We start from the raw sequence: 17,815 nt of genomic DNA on the forward strand, positions 1-17,815 counted from the left end.
CAGCTCTCAGCTTTCTTCAGAGTCCAACTCTCACATCTGCACATGACCACTGGAAAAGCCATAGATTTGACTAGACAGAGGTTTGTTGGCAAAGTAATGTCTCTGTTTTTTAATATGCTGTCTAGGTTGGTCATAACTTTTTTCCAAGGAGCAAGCGTCTTTTAATTTCATGGAGTCACCATCTGCAGTGATTTTGGAGCCCCCTCCCTAAATTAAAATCTGTCACTGTTTTCATTGTTTCCCCATCTATTTGCCATGAAGTGTTGAGATTCACACACACAATTCCTCCCCCATACCTATAGCCAAGAACTTTATTCCCCAACACAGACTGAGGACTGCCTTGTATTGAGACTTGGGCTTGTTTGCACCTTGGGAGTCATGTGAGGCATGGGCTGTCAAAATGGTCCTTCCCCACAACAGCACAGATGTTCACAGCTGGAGCTCCTGCTGCGGGGTGACCGGGGTGACCGTATGTCAGCTTCTGCGCCTTGCCTTCTCTTTCTTCCTTCAGCCAGTCCAGCGTTAGCTGAGCGCACCAGGTCCCTTGGTAGACTGTATGCTCATCTGTCATTCCTTTATTCACCCATCCCCTCATTCCTTAGTCGTCTCTAGTCATTTTGGGTAACATTTAATAAACTGCTACTACACGTCAGGTGATGTTCTCGAAAGGCAGAATAGAACAGAATAGAGTCCTTGGTCTCAGGGAGCTCACAGCCCAGTAGAGGAGACAGAGCAGTAGACACACTGCTGTGATGCAGTGTGATAAACACGATCATTCCGGGGGGGACAGTTCTTGGGGCTCAGGAGTGCAACCAAAGTCTGTTAAATGAATGAATCCACCCAGCCTGTGCGTCAGGGCAAGCTTTCTGGGGAAGAGAAGCCATATCTGAGCACAGCCGCACGCGCCTGAACTCTCCCACGTCCTGGGGCGGGTGCCCAGTGCGGGATGCTGTGCGCAGCAGGTGCTCAGTGAAGCCGCAGGGACCTCTAAGGCTCTCCTCGGGCCTCTTCAGAAGCGGCTTCTGCCGCTGCCTTGTGTTGCGTGCACAGGGTGTCCACAGCCCGCAATGCAGATGCTGCACGCGGAGTTAAGCACCGCGGTGCTAAACATCTCTGGCTGTCCGCGCTGATGCTGCCTGTCACCCGGTCTGCCCTGCTTCCTCTCTCTGTTTGCTGAGTCCTTCTCAGCACACACCCTTTGCTCCTATAGAGTCCAGCCATTCTCTGCTTTCTGTATTTCTTTTTAAAAATCTAAACAGAGTTGATTATAATCTTATGTTCATTTCAGGTGTACAACATAGTGATTCAACATTTAAATACATTATAAAAAGAGCATCCCAGTGAGTCTAGTTACCATCTGTTCCCATACAGAGCTATTACAGTGCCACTGACGCTGTTCCCTGTGCTGCATAATACATCCCGAGGACTTATTTATTTTATAAATGGAAGTTTGTGCCTTTCAACTCCCTTAATGTATTTTGCCCACCCTCACCTCCTTCTCCCTGGAAACTACTTGTTTATTCTCCACAACTATGAGTCTCTTTTCCTTTGGTTTGATTTGTTCATTTGTTTTCTGTTTCAGATTCCATGTGTAAGTCAAATGATAGAGCACTTATCTTTCTCGGATTTGTTTCACTTAATATAATAATACTGTCCAGGTCCACCTGTGTTATTGCAAATGGCAAGATTTTATTCCTTTTATGGCTGAATAATATTCCATGGTGTATGTATCCTTCTCTTCTCTCCCTTACTCCTCCAGCTGCCCTTTACAGCTCTTCCAGCTCACTCCTACTTACAGCATTACTTGGTTTACACTGTCTGCATGTAGAGAACAGGGGCTATGGTTTATTCAATCGCCAAGCTAAGCTAGCACCTGGCAGACTGCTCCACACCTCCTCCTTTCTATCAGCCATTGTTGCTTACGTGGGCCAAGTATCATTCAATCTTCAGAGACTTTGTATACATCCTGTTGTTTGGTCACTCAGTCTTGTCCAACTCTTTGCAGCCCCATGGACTGTAGCCTGCCAGGCTCTTCTCTCCATGGGATTTCCCAGCAAGAATACTGCAGTGAGTTGCCATTTCCTTCTCCAGGGGATCTTCCTGATCCAGGGATTGAACCTCCGTCTCCTCATTGCAGGAGGATTCTTTACCACTGAACCACCTGGGAAAGCCCATAAGTCCTGTTAATATACCTATTTTACAGATGAGAAAACTGAATCTGAGCATAAAGAATTTGTCCAAGGTTTCCGTTTCCGTTCCATCGCTCTCCGACTCTTTGCGACCCCGTGGACTATAGCCTACCAGGCTTCTCCGTCCATGGGATTCTCCAGGCAAGAATACTGGAGTGGGTTACCATTTCCTTCTCCAGGGGATCTTCCCGACCCAGGGATCGAACCCGGGTCTCCCACATTGGAGGCAGATGCTTTAACCTCTGAGCCACCAGGGAACCTAGCCGGTAAGTATGAGAGCCAGGATTTGAACCCCTGTATCAGACTTCAGAGCTTGTGCTTCTAACTGTGACCCAGCATCCTCTCCACTGTAATATGACCAGTAAACACGTTGAGTGAATGCACTGTGCATTGTGACAACTATCCCATTATCTCCCAGTTATGAATGGGCATCCTCTACTCGGTGCTTTCCAAACTTCTTGCAGTGAACGAGTGAATTTTTTTTTATATAAGTTTCCATTTTCTGTGGACTAATACTTCCATACTTGGCAATAAAAAATCAATCACTAGGGAAATAACCTTACACTAGAATATGCTGATGATATCGGATTGATTTAAAAGTTTGTAAATATTGACTCTCAGTTCCTTACCATATGGACTGTCTTTGAACAGCACTGGTCTATTTGTCTGCAAGCTCAGACTGGCCTTAGGTTGAGGATGGATTGCAGAAAGAATCTGGATTATTTGACTGCGTGTTTTGAGGAAGAAGGAAAAGCTGAAATTCTTGTGGGTCAGTTTTTCAAGAGAGAAAAGTAATTGCTTGACACCATCAGAAATAGAAATTTAATTTCATGGAAAGTGTGCACATGTCAGTGTGTATTTGGGGGAATAAGAGCATGGGGAATGTGTGGAAAGAACTATAAAATGTCTTTGCCCAAAGGTATAATGGTGATAACATCCAGGATGTGAATACTGGGTTGTTTTGTCATTTTTTTGGTCCTTATAGGAAATATATGAATCTGCCAAAGCAATTTGTTTTTTCATTTACAGGGACCACAAGTATTACTTCCAAATATTGTTCTGAATAAAACTTAATTGAAAATGTGATTGAACTGAAAAATCTCTTGGCAAACCAGGGTCACAGTCACAAAGGGATATTTGTTTGTCCTCCACCGTGGTGGGATCTTTAGCAGGCACACGTGGGGACGGCTGGTGTGTCTGTCACATCACTCACTGTCCCTACTGGGAGGCATCCTCCCCCAACTGGCTGCACTGTGTTTTCTTAAAGATCATCTTTCAGAGAAGCAGAGTGCAATCCTTTACTGAGGAGGCCCCCAGATAGGTCCCTTTTGACTTCACCCCAGAAACTCTGCTTTCTGAGAACTCAAATTGCTTGTTGGGCAATGGAAGTTTCTCTGCTTCTGGAGACAGCTCTTCCTGTTCTGGTTACCTAATAATTTTCATTGTGTCTGGCTCTGATTGCCCAAACTTTTCCTCCATCTCTCCTTCTTGAAGCTGGACTGTGCAAAGCAGAAATCCAGAACTCTGGGGTGATCATACTAGGAAGTCTCCTGCTATTTATGTTATTTAAAGAGAAGTAACTTGGCTCTGGGAACTCAACCTGGTGCTGTGACAACCTAGAGGCATGAGATGGGGTGGGAGGTGGGAGGGAGTCCGAGAGGGAGAGGACAGATGTATACCTGTGGCTGATTCATGTTGATATATGGCAGAGACCAATACAACATTGCAAAACAATCATCCTTCAATTAAAACAATTACAAGAAATATAAAGAGGAGTAACTCAGCCATTTCCTGAGATGCCTGATAGAGACAGAAAGCAGCGTTGATCTAGAACCTTTAGACTGTGAAGGGCTGAATGAGGTTCCCCTAAGATGCCTAGGCTGGAATTCTAGTCCTCTACTTTCAGGGTCTTTCAGGGGAGATTAAATCAAAATAAGCTCGTTCGGGTGGCCCTAATCCTGTCTGATCTGTGTCCTGTGAGAAGGACACAGCTGTATGTAGGGAAGTCCTGGTAAAAACACAGAGAGAAGATGGCCATCGCAAGGCAAGGAGGGAGGCCTCAGAAGAAACTAACTCTGTGGACACCTTGACCTCACACTTCTAGCCTCCCTCATGAGAAAATTAATTTCTATTAATTAAACCGCTCAGTCTGTGGTGTAACAGCAGATCTAGGATTTAAATCCTATCTCCTCTGTGTAACATCTAAGCAAGGCAATAGATTTCCCTGAGTCCCACTTTCCCCATCTGAAAAATGTGGTTAATTATAATCCCAGTTCTACCAAATTCACAAAGTTGAATTTGGACTCAGCAGTGTGTATGTTTAGTGGCTCAGTCGTGTTTGACTCTTTGTGACCCCATGGACTGTAGCCCACTAGGCTCCTCTGTCCCTGGGATTCTTCAGGCAAGAACACTGGTGTGGGTTGCCATTTCCTTCTCCAGCGATCTTCCTGACCCAGGGATGGAACCTAAGTCTCCTGCACTGCTGGCGGTTTCTGTATCACTGAGCCATCAGGGAGGCCCCGTGGATGCGGAGGTCGTTACTCAGCTCCCACAATATTGAAAAAGCTGTGGGGTAATGCAAAGAGCAGCATCTTTCCCCAGCTTCTCTAGTTGTTATCTTTGTGATCTCGGGAAAGTCACTTAACCTCTCTGAGCCTGTTCCCTCAAACATGAAAAGAGTATCATATTACCCATCTCACAGAGTTGCTGTGAGAATTCAGCTATAAGAGAAGGTATCTGGGAGCGATTAATATAATTCCAAGGCAACCCACTCCAGTGTTCTTGCCTGGAGAATCCCAGGGACAGGGGAGCCTGGTGGGCTTCCGTCGATGGGGTCACACGCAGTCAGACACGACTAAAGTGACTTAGCAGCAGCAAGGACACTCCGTTCCGTTCCGTCGCTCAGTCGTGTCCGACTCTTTGCGACCCCGTGGACTGTAGCCTACCAGGCTTCTCCGTCCATGGGATTCTCCAGGCAAGAATACTGGAGTGGGTTACCGTTTCCTTCTCCAGGGGATCTTCCCGACCCAGGGATCGAACCTGGGTCTCCCTCATTGGAGGCAGACGCGCTTTAACCTCTGAGCCGCCAGGGCTCTTAAATGGTAAATGGCAGCTACTTTGTTTCATTTGACCTTTAAGTTTTCCAAACTTGACCCTTTCCCTGTCCTTGGTTCCTTCCAGGCAGGCTTAGTGCTAGCTGCGATTACTCTGAGGGACTTTATGTATTGGAGGCAGGGTCCTGGATTTCAAGAGCAAGCTTTTGTCAAATTCTCATCTCTCTCTCTTGTCCCTACCGCACTCAATCTCAAACAGCTTAATAGGGCTCCCTCCTTCCCCTCTATGCCTTTAAGAGGACAGCCCATCAATCTCAAGAACTGAAATACACACTGAACCAAATAACCTGACCTGAGCCAGCTTCTTGTAATAACTCCCTCCACCCCACCCCTCCGTGATGAAGGGCTACAACGTTATACCACAGGAAATATACACAACAGACACAGCCATCTTTTGAGATGTTATAGATGAAACCCATTCCTGTTCATTTCTGCCTTAAGGCAGCTGTTATGCAAGCTAGTAGAGAAGAGGTCTGCCCAGTTTCATCATAGCACAAATGTATTGAGCACCTGCTGTATGCCGGGATAGGCTCTGGAGACTCAGAGAAGAATAAGATACAGTCTTCAGCCGTGAAGGAGCCTCTGCCTAATTAAATACATGTACCTAAAGGTGGGGCTTCCCTGGGAAGTCAGTGGTAAAGAATCTGCCTACTAAGACTTAAGTTCAATGCCTGGGTGGGGAAGATTCCCTGGTGATGGAAATGGCAACCCACTCCAGTATTCTTGCCTGAAAAATCACATGGATAGAGGAACGTGGCGGGCTACAGTCTATGGAATCACAAAAGAGTCAGACACGACTCAGCGACTGTCAAACTTTATTGGTCGCTCAGCAAGAGCTTTGTGCACTGGGGAAGCCCCCTGACCTGATGAAGCCTCAGCGTGCTGATCTGAGTGGGGAATCAAAAGACCCATTTTTTATTGTTATAAAACAGCCTATGGGAACATGCTCAGTGCCTTGCTTGGTGTGTAGGAGGTTCTAATACTTTGTGTATCCCATAAATTCACCAGAGTTAGAAACAGCAGAGATGAGCATGGATGAGGAGGAACCAGAACCACAGCTCAGCTCAGAAGGGAGCCCTGAATGGGACGTTCACAGCCCCTCACGACTTGACCCTTGTCTGCCAAGGTAGATGGGCTTGTTCCAGACAAGTCTGGGAAGAACCTAACACATTCAGGTCATGGAGTTTTGTGATCGCTTGGTTAAATTCTTCCTTGATTGATTTTTGCAGCTAAAAGTCACTTCTGAGCATGTAGGGTTTAGGAAGTGACCCAAACTATTCAGTACACAGATACAGTATACAGATCACTGTAGTGTTGTTTTGAAATATTAAGATCAGGAAATGGAATAAAGATGTGAATACAAACATGCCTTAGGAGTCCGTGCTGAAATTCCAGGTTTGTCTGCATTAACTGTGTGACCATGGGGTTCTCTCTCCACCTCTCTAAGTCTCTTTTTCATGATCTGTAAATAACAAACAAACAAAAAGGATTATAATGCCCTTCTAACTGGTTGTCATGAGGAAAACCTTGACATTATGGATATAAAGTGCTTTGCACATGGAGCCAGCCCTTTGTCAATGCTAGAAATCATTACTAAGAAGAAAATAATTGAACGAACTAGAAGACATAAGAGAAAGAAAAGAGAAGGAAGGATGGAGAAAAAAGACGGACAGGAAGGATGGAAGGAAGGATGGTAAAGCTGACCATGAGTGCTGTCTTCTCACATTTGAAGAGTTGCTCTAAAGGAAGTGAGATGTTGCTTAGGATCAATTTATACAAGTGGCAAGGAAGCAGATGTTACCTAAAATGAAGAGCATTTGTTCTAGAGGAAAAGGTGTTAATCTCTCAGTCATGTCTGACTCTTCGTAACCCCATGAACTGTGACCTGCCAGGCTCCTATGTCCATGGAATTCTCCAGGCAAGAATATTGGAGTGGGTTGCCATTCCCTTCTCCAGGGGATCTTTCCAACCCAGGGATGGAACCTGGGTCTCCTGCACTGCAAGCAGAATCTTTACCAGGTGAGCCACCAATGGAAGCGCACTTATTCTAGAAGTGAAAGTGAAAAGTGAAGGCACTCAGTCATGTCCAACTCTTTGCGACCCCGTGGACTGTAGCCCACCAGGCTCCTCCGTCCATGGAATTTTTTAGTCAAGGGCACTGGAGTGGGGTGCCTTTTCCTTCTGCAGGGGTTCTTCCTGACCCAGGGACTGAACCCAGGTCTCCCTCATTGCAGGCAGACGCTTTACCCTCTGAGCCACCAGGGAAGCCCAAGGAGACAGACATTCAAAAAGATAGACATTCAAAGAAATGTTAAAGACATTGGGAAAAGCACCTCTATAGAACAGAGAGAACACAGGGGATCCTAATACATGCGCAGTTTCTTCCATGAAATCCATCTTTATAAATATGTAGCATTGAGGGCGTCCATTGGTTCTGGGAATATTATCAACAACAGAAAGCCTGAACCATGTATCAAACCATGAGCTGAGCACTTTTCTTGTAATACATGTATTATCTGCCAAGAAACCCTGGAAAATCATTGTCTTCCTCTCTTTGTAGGGAGAATAGACTCCAACTCAGAGGCCCAAGGACCAGATAGCAGAGTCCAGTAGTTGTGTTTTAATTAAAACATTTTAAATTGGTATTTAAAAAAGTATTTCTTTATTTGGTTGCATTGGGTCTCAGCTGTAGCATGGGGCTCTTCATTGCCTCATGCGGGATCACTCATTGCAGTGCATAAACTCTCCAGTTGTGGCATGTGGGCCCAGTTGCTCTGTGGCAAGTGAGATCTTAGTTCCCTGACTAGGGATTGAACCTGCATTGCAGGGTGGATTTTTAGCCACTAGACCACCAGTGAAGTGAAAGTGTACAAGTGTGAGTCAGTGAGTTGTGCCTGATTCTCTGTGACTCCATGGACTGTAACCCACCAGTTCCTCTGTCCATGGAAATCTCCAGGCAAGAATACTGGAATGGGTTGCCACGCCCTCCTCCAGGGGACCTTCCTGACCCCGGGATCAAACCCAGGTCTCCCGCATTGCAGGCGGATTCTTTACTATCTGAGTCACCAGGAAAGCCCAAGAATACTGGAGTGGGTAGCCTATCCCTTCTCCAGGGGATCTTTCCTGACCCAGGAATTGAACTGGGGCCTCCTGAATTGCAGGCTGAGCTTTACCAGCTGAGCTACCAGGGAATGAATGACATGTAAAGATTCATACATATTTGATGTATGTAACTTGAGTTTGAAGATAAGTATGTGCTTGTAAAACAAGCATCACCATCAAGGTCATAAATATAACCATCGTCTCCCAAAGTTTCCTCCTGCCTTTATTATTATTACTATTATTATTGCTGGTTGGAAAACAAAAGAAGATCTTCCTTTTTAGCAAATTTCAAGTTATACATTACTGTCAGCTAGAGCCGAGTGGTATAGTTGGTCTTCAGAACCTTTATCTTGCATAACTGGATCTTTTTACCCTTCACCCTCCCTCCTCTCCCCTCCAGCCCCTGGCAACCACCATTCTATCCTCTGCTTCTGAGAGTTTGACTATTTTAGATTCCACATCCACACCACAAGTCGGGTTTTAAATTATGGAGGAATGCTTCCGAATCCCCATGGCCTCCATTACTCTATTGCCTGTGTGCGCTCTAATCTATTTGTTGGCTTTCCATGTCAGCTTCTCCCTGTGGACCATGGGCTCCTCTGACGCAGGAGCATGTTAATCTCTTTATCTTGGTATCTTTTGTGCTTAACAGCTCCAGGCAGGAAAGTCACTCCATCAGTTTATTTTGAAAGGATGAATACCTGTGTTAGGTTCAAGAGAAAGAAAACATAAAAAAATGAAGAGAGACTTTTTTTTGAATGCCTTGTGTATGTCGGGCTGGGAGGCACGTTACGTCCATAATCCAGCTTCATTCTAGGAGACTCCCTGTTCTTCCAGAGGCTAGAAAGCTAAAAAGCTGCAGCTATCAGACACAGGCTTTCCAGATGGCATTAGTGGTAAAGAACCCGTCTCCCAATGCAGGGGACAAAAGAGACATGGGTTCGATCCCTGGGTAGGGAAAATCCCTTGGAGGAGGGCGTGGTAGCCAACTCCAGTATTCTTGCCTGGAGAATCCCATGGCCAGAGGAGATGTCAGTCTACAGTCCATGGGGTTGAAAAGAGTCAGACATGACTGAGGCGACTTCGCAAGAAGCACAACATAGATCCATCCAACAAAATGCGCTTGAATGAGATTTGGGAGAAGGAGCAAGGCTTGCTAGTCCCTTTCTTCTCCCCTCCAGCTCATCATTCACTGCTTTCTTCCCCTTCTGAATTGTTTACTCCAGCCATCCTGAATTCTCCCCCCATTCTCCTAAGGGCCTGGATTTTCCTTGATTCTTTGCTGGGAAGTCTGCTCTCCCTATTATGACTATTTTTTTTCTAATTCCTACTACTTCTTTATAACTCAGCTCCTCTAGGCAGCCTTCCATGACTCCCCCAGTCTGGGTGAGGGATCTTGCTTTGGTAAGAATTCTGAAGATGTTCCCAAGATTTCCATTTCCCAGTTATTCAGTCAAACACTAATCTAAGTAGTGCTATGAAGAGCAGCCGAGGCAAACACACAGATTTCTTTAAGAACCAGGATTGTAGATGTAGTCAATTAATTAAGAAGATTCAGGTAAAGGATGTAATGTCCGGAAGAGTTGCTGCTGCTGCTAAGTCACTTCAGTCGTGTCCGACTCTGTGCGACCCCACAGACGGCAGCCCACCAGGCTCCCCCGTCCCTGGGATTCTCCAGGCAAGAACACTGGAGTGGGTTGCCATTGCCTTCTCCAATGCATGAAAGTGAAAAGTGAAAGTGAAGTCACTCAGTTGTGTCTAACTCTTAGCGACCCCATGGACTGCAGCCCACCAGGCTCCTCTGTCCATGGGATTCTCCAGGCAAGAACACTGGAGTGGGGTGCCATTGCCTTCTCTGGTCCAGAAGAGTAAATGTTACTCATTTACCTTGAGGAGAAAATGATAAACTGGGCTCTTTCCACAACCCAAGAGATGCTAATTCACAACCCAAAGCTAATTTTCTGATGTCTGTTTTCTTCCCTGGAGGAAAACAAATGAGTTGAGAAGGAGGCTGAGAAGGGTAGGTATGCTTTCACACAGGAGCTGGTCTACGAGAGGGATGTGGATTGAGGAGATCTAAGGAGAAAGAGGTGGGATTTGGACAGAAGGTCTTCAGAGAGCAGTTGGACCACTAGCTTCCAGGAAGAAGAGGCAGGTCTGAGGCTCTGTGACATTCGTGGAGGGAGTGCTACGGTAGGAAGTTATCTCTAGCCAGCTGAGCTCTCTGATGGATGTACCAGTGACTGATAAAGTAGCACAGTCTTTCTTTTTAGAGGTATTCAAACAAGGGCTGGATGTCCATGCATCAGGGATGCTATACAGGGGAGCCTGACAGTGTGTGAAAGTGATGAACTTCAAAAAATTCTGAAACTGGGAAATCTGACAAACTGCCCACTTCCAAAATTGAAGGGCAATCAGAATCCATGGCTTATTCCTGAGAATGAGCTTATAGGATCTCAGAACAATTCGTCTATGACCATGTTCTCCTGGGAGAGATCTAAGAGTAAGAATTTCCACGCCTACCAAGGACAATGCATTGAGAAATCCTTCATTTTGTGACATGAGTGCAATAGCGTTCAGGAGTGTCCTGCCATTTTTCCAGAATTTCTGCCATGTAAAGACCCCTTCCATTTAAGGCTTGGATCCACTATGCAGCTGGACCCCCACAAACAGTGGGCCTTGGGAAAGTAGCTCTACATGACTAGCCATTAACTTCCTTACCTGCAATTAAGATGGCCAACAAATGTCCTCTAAGGTCTGCTTGAGCTTTTAGAATTCACACAGGTCCGCATTTCCATAAACACGCAGAAGGGATTTATATGGATAGAACTTGGCATGGCACTGCCTGAGGCAGCAGGCCTGGGAGGGTAGTGAACTGAGGGATGCTACGTAGATGGCGAGGGTGATGTCGCAGTAACGGGTTCCACGCTGGTGACTGTTGGGCAGGAGGTGAAAACGGGACAATAAACAAATATATTCTCTTAGGGCTTCCCTGATGGCTCAGTGGGTAAAGAATCCACCTCCAAGGGAGGGACACAGGAGACAAGTTTCAATTCCTCGGTGGGGAAGATCCCATGGGGGAGGAAATGGCAACCCACTCCAGTATTCTTACGACAATCCCATGGACAAAGGAGCCTGGAGGGTTACAGTCCATGGGGTTACAAAGAGCTGGACACGACTGAGCAGCTAACACACACTCACACACAGTACTATTGGGTTCAAACAACTTCAAGATCAAGGAGACCTTCAAGGTCACATGAACAAATCCTGAAGTCCAGCGTGTTCCTTCCTTCCTCCACCTGAGAGCTTCTCTGTCTGCCACATACATGAGGAAAGAGCTGTGCCTGCACCTCAGGAAAACATGTAGGAGTTTTGTTTCCAAATACCCCTTGCTGCAGGTGGGAGAGCTAGTCACATTTCTATTACTGCTGGATTTAATCCTGTCACTGGTGCTGACACATGAATCACTCTGCTGGTCCTGGGAGCGTGATGATGCAACGGATTGATGGAGGCCCATCTGGCCTTTTCATTTTCTTGATGAAGCCAGAACATTACCAGCCAATAGGGGCAGCTGGGGTGCTGGTGGAGGGTTCTATTCAGGCAGGAAGCCAAGCTGGGCTACCCGGACCTTCTGAGTCTGTAAGGGGCCACCCTTGTTCTCCCTTCCTAGATGGGTGCCACAAAACCTGCTTCCCTTGCCTCCATCAGCATGAGCAAAGCTTTACTGCACACATCACCTATGGACCAGGCACTGTCCTAGAGATTTCCTCAAATTCTGACATTGGCCATGTGAATTAAGCACTTATATTCCCATTTTATATAAAAAATAGTATACCTCCTCAGAAGTATTAAATGACCTCACACTGCTTGGCAATGGGATGAAAACCAGATTTGTTTATCTTCAATGATCAAGCCCCTACTCCATAAGAGGCTGACCCTCCCAATTACAAGTTCAGCGCTTCCATGTACAACTACATTTGACTTTGGTAAAAGCAGCGTAAGGCAGCTGTTAGCAAGGAAATCAAGGCTCAACGAGGTTGATTGAGTTACGCAAAGCACCAGACTCATGGCGCCTTGCGTTTCTTCCTCTTCCATTTGATCAGTGCCCCGTGTTATATTGCACTGGGTTCTGGGTTACAGCTGTGATGAAACGCCAGTGTTCTTGCCTTCACAGAGCTTACAGCAGAAGATAAGAATCAGTCATGCTGTAGTGCGTAACACAAAAGGAAAGCATGTAGTGTTTTGACGTTAGAGTGAGGCAGGTGTTAGCGAAGGACCTCTTCAAGAAGTGACCTGTAAGCTGGGCCACAGTTATGAGGGGAGAAAGCAGGTGTGCTGGGGTGAACATTCGTGTTCCCCTAAAATTCATGTTGAGACCCAAATCCCTGTGCTGCTGCATGCTCAGTCATGTCTGACTCCTTGCCACCCCATGGACCATAGCCCACCAGGCTCCTTCCTCTGTCCAGGGGATTCTCTAGGCAACAATACTGAGCTGGTTGCCATTTCCATCTCCAGGGGATCTTTCCTCACCCTGGGATCAAACCCACATCTCTATCTTCTACAACTTCTGCATTGGCAGGTGGATTCCTTACCACTCTGCCACCTGGGAAGCCCTCTCTTATCCCCAAAATGATGGTATTTGGAAGTTGGGATTTTGGGAGGTAGTTAGGGTCAGATGAGGTCGTGGTGGTGGGACCCCATGATGGAATTATAAGAAGAGGAAGAAAGACCAGGGCCATCTCCCTCTGCTATGTGAAGACTCAGCAAGAACTGGTTATTTTCAAGCCTGGAAGAAGGCTCTCACAAGGAACTGAATCTGCCGGCAACTTGATTTTGAACTTCTAGCCTCCAAAACTGTGAGACATAAATGTTTGCTGCATAAGGACTTCCCTGGTGGTCCAGTGGTTAAGACACTGTGCTCCCAATGCAGGTCATGTGTTTGATCCCTGGTTGGGGGATTAAGATCCCTCATGTTACTTGGTGCATCCTGGAAAAAAAAAAAAAGGAAAAAAATGTTTGCTGTGTAATCCACCTTGTCTATGATATTTATTCCAGAGTGATACAGAGGAACTCAAACCTGATTCCAGGAAGTCAGAGGATCTGTTTCCTCCATCAGCCAGTGAAGTCAGAATTATTAGTCAAGCACAGTTTTCCAAGTTATTCAAATGTTTTTCCCCGGCCCACACAGATCTTTCTGGAATAGGTTAAGAACAAATCTAGGGAAAGTTATTTGCTTTTGCTGGGGAGAAAATAATAGACATGTAGCCATTAATTGAAACGTTTTTGGACATTAAGTTAGTTTCTAGGGGAAATGGAATCTGAATGAATTGGCACCTTTGAGTGTACCTGACGTTCACTTATTTTCTTGGTTCTCAACACAGTTTCACCAGTAAAAATTGTTTCTCAGTGTTGATGCTGCCATTGCCAGGTAAACAAAACCCCTTTGGCCTTATGTGAGGGGTAAGAAAGAGAGGCCAGAAGATACTTCCCTAGTGTGTATGATTTTCTTTTTTGTTGACTCACAGCGTACTAGAGCTGGAAGGGACCTTTGATTGACACAGTCTGATTCCGCTCATCTGATACAGGAGGAAACTGAGGCCTGGAGAAGGGAAGGAACCAGTCCAGGGGAACCCATTCTGGTGGCAGAGCTGCTCTGTCCATCTTGGAAATGGACACTACTCTAGGTCTTGTAAGTATGAAATGGTTTAATAGTGGGGATTAATGGCCTATAAAATTATTGAAAGGGCTAGAGCAACAAAGGTTAGCAAAAGCTGCTGACACAGAGTTTTGCTGCTTAGCTGTCAAACAATCTGGAATTGCAGGAAACTGCCACCAATGATTATGGTCCCTTGCAGCAAGCAGGCAAGCAGTCTGTAAGAGCAAAGCTGGAGAGTTTTGGAAGGTCTCTCATCTGCTGAAGTCCATGCATATCCTCAGAAAACGTAGAGCAGGGATATGGCTTCAGCCTCTTCTACACCTTGCCAGAAGCTAAACCATAACCCAAATGGCAGAGAATTCCAGCCCTGGGGAACAGAGGGGAGCTTAGGAGTGAGCAGAAAAGGTGTTGAGTTGCTAAGAGACATTCTGGTATAGCAGGTGTACTGGATTCTATCTACATTTTCTTCTACAAGCCTGTCTTGTGTCTTTCTTCTCTCCTCCCATCTTTTTCTCTCTTTCCATCCTTACTGGACATTTGGTTGATTAGGCACTTTATTGTCTGTTTAATTGGAGACCTGGCTTGGGTAGAATGGTAAAGGTTTGGCTTGACAATAACATGCATTTGATGGGGGGAGGGGCTCCCTAAATATTTGCAAATATGTGAAATGTATTTTAAAGGACATCTGGGTGTGTTTAAAAATCAACCAGGGAAAAAGCAAACACTGAGATGAGAAGATGGGCCTGATATAGCAATGGGTCTAGTTGGGTCTAGAGGTGCAGACAGATCAGGATGCTGCTCCAGGTTCCCATGAAGATCTCCTCCTCACAGACATTGGGCGCTGACCAGCTGACTTAACCTCTCTGTGTATTAGTAATAGAAGTAATAAAAATATTAATCCCAGAGAGTTCTTGTGAAAATTACACAAAATAATACGTATTACAGAATACACGGCATACAGAAAAAATTTACTAGTGGTCCTAATATTATTATATGTCTCAGTATGAAATGCTGTCAGGAAAATCCCATAGTTTGAGTGCTTAAACATCACACATCTATTTATTAAAGTTCTGGAGGCTGGAAAGTCCAAGATCAAGAAACCATGTCTGTAGGAGCCCTCATCCTGCTTTGTGGATGACTGTCTTCTTGCTGTGTCCTCACACACAGAGAAAGAACTCTGCTCTCCCCACCTTCTTGAAAGGACACAAATGCCATCAGTGTGGGCTGTACCTTCATGATCACATTTAAACCAGAAAAAGCGTGAGAAGTAAAAAGTGTTAGTCACTAAGTCCTGTCCAGCTCTTTTGTGACCCCATAGACTGTAGCCCGCTAGGCTCCTCTGTCTATGGAATCCTCCAGGCAAGATTACTGGAGTGGGTAGCCATTCTCTTCTCCAGGGGATCTTCCCCACCAAAGGACTGAACCCAAGTCTCCTGTATTATAGGCAAGATTCTTTACCATCTGAGCCACTGGGGAAACTCTTCACATTTAAACTTGATTATCTCCCAAATACCATCCCTCGGGCATTAAGTCTTCAACATATGGATTTGAAGGACTGGGAGAAGGGGGCGCAAACATTCAACCTAAAGCATCATAATTCTTTAAAATTATTATCGGTAACTAACTTGGGAGATGAAAGTTAGGGCTCCGTTGCAGAGATCAGGATTCACTCTGCCTCACATTAGTAGAAATGGACCAGTTATTAAACAGATTCAGGAATCACCAGAGGGACTAAGTAACTGCGTGCTGGCTGAGCTCCCAGGAAGACCCTAGAGAACGGAGTCACCCCAGAGACCACAGTCTCTTTTCTGGTCTGAAAGTCTCTGACTAAATTTGGAAGCTTCTACTCCAAGTCTGCCTCTAGGGCCACTTACTTTTTTTATAAATTGGAGGCCAGAAAAACCAGAAAGACATCTGCTAAACTGGTAAGCTGCTTGTACAGACATTGACTTTATTGGCTTTGAAGCTCATGCCACTGCATGGTCAAGAAGTCACCAGAGAAAAATCAGACACCATCCAGAACTGTGCTTGCCCACCAAACTCACTGAAATAGAAGCAACCACGGCAGAAATGGTTCTGTATCCACCTTTCAAATTTCTGTCAAGTGTACCTAACCCAAGTCTTCCACCTACACTAGCGTCTGGAAAGCATAGTGCTTAGCTAGTCTGCAAGCCAGGAAGGCACTCTAACAGGATGTGCCACCATATGCATCCCTGGGAATTGTAATTTTTCTCACTCCTCATGGGTTCTTGGGGGGGACTTGCTGGCCACTCTCTCCATTCATGACTTCCTCTTGCCCATGAGAGCAGGTATGAGGCTCCCAGTCCTGAGCTTGGCTCAGCCCCTTCTTCTTGCCTCCTTGGGTTCTGCCCTCCAGCAACGAGGGTTCACTCACCCCTTCTGCCTGGGCAGTCGTCTTAGTCTAAAGGCCCTGCCCCCATGCAGGGTGACCTGCATCGTCCAGGTATGATAGACGGGGTGCATAAACAATCCCACTCAGGGACTGAGGGTTGGTAAGCTTACCTGCCTACAGAGCTAAGCTATATTCTCTAAACTAAGGGTCTTCAATTTCCGGGCCACGGACCGGTACCTCCTGTCGGATCAGTGGTAGCATTAGATTAGAAATAAAATGCACAATAGATGTGATGCACTTGAGTCATCCTGAAACTACCCCCTAGCCCTGGTCTGTGGAAAAACTGTCTTCTATGAAAGACTCTTTCCCTGGTGCCAAAAAGGTTGGGGACCACTGCTCTAGGCAGCTTTATCAGGAATGAAATTCATATTTTGACTTCCAAATGCCTGAATCCTGTATTTCTTCTTCATTTTATAACAGTGTATAGCATTACTTTAATTTTATAAAAAAAATCTATCTCTGAAAAATGCACTTTTAACATATATTTTCCAAGTTTTCTACAATGAATAGGAAGACTAGAGAAAAAGAGATGAAAGAATGGACCGTTCTTGACTTACTGGGTTTGGGTACCAGCCCGTTTCTACCACTTTCCACTCTGCTTCTGGTTTCCGATGCAATTGCAGAGAAGAGATTCTTGGTACATTGATGCTCTCTCTTTTATAACCAGAAAAAAATGATTATTTTATTACTTATGACACAAACAGCATTATGGTCACATTAACAAAAATGAAAATCTCCCCTGACTGTCCTGCCACCCCAGTAAGGCAGCTTCCTTTTATGCCCGTTCCCCTGCCTACTCTAATCCGTATACATGTGGTATTTATTCTATAACAAGGTAGCTTTGTAATAATGTTCTTCACTATATTTTTATAACAATGTTCCTATAATACAGACATAGTTTTCTCTTTTTCTTTTAGCTATCCTTAGTGGCAAAGCATTTCCCCTGTTGCTCGGGGTCCATTCATCTGCTCCTACATGAGAAAGAAAAGCAGCATGTATGGATGTGTAGACATCTCCGGATATTTCAGGGCTTTCTTGAAGCCTTTGGCAGCCCTGGCAGGTGTGGATGCTCAAGGCTAGATCTGACGCAGCTGCCAATGGCCTGAGTCCGGCAGACAGCGGTCTTCCTGCTGTGTCTTCACGTGGTTTGTGGTCTGTCGCATTGGTTGTGGGGAGAGGGAGACAGTGGGAGGGAGGAAGAGGGAGGAAGAAGGGGAAGAGGGGAGAGGAGGCGAGGTCAGAAGTTTGGAAGGACTCAGTTCAGTCGTAGCACCAATTTTATCTTTTTCTGCCACGCTGTGACTTATTTACCTTTTTTAAATGAGAAAAGAGGTCTAGAGAA

Source organism: Moschus berezovskii, chromosome 16, assembly GCF_049115385.1.
Source record: "Moschus berezovskii isolate FMDL1 chromosome 16, NW_MosBer_1.0, whole genome shotgun sequence".
Classification (NCBI taxonomy): domain Eukaryota; kingdom Metazoa; phylum Chordata; class Mammalia; order Artiodactyla; family Moschidae; genus Moschus; species Moschus berezovskii.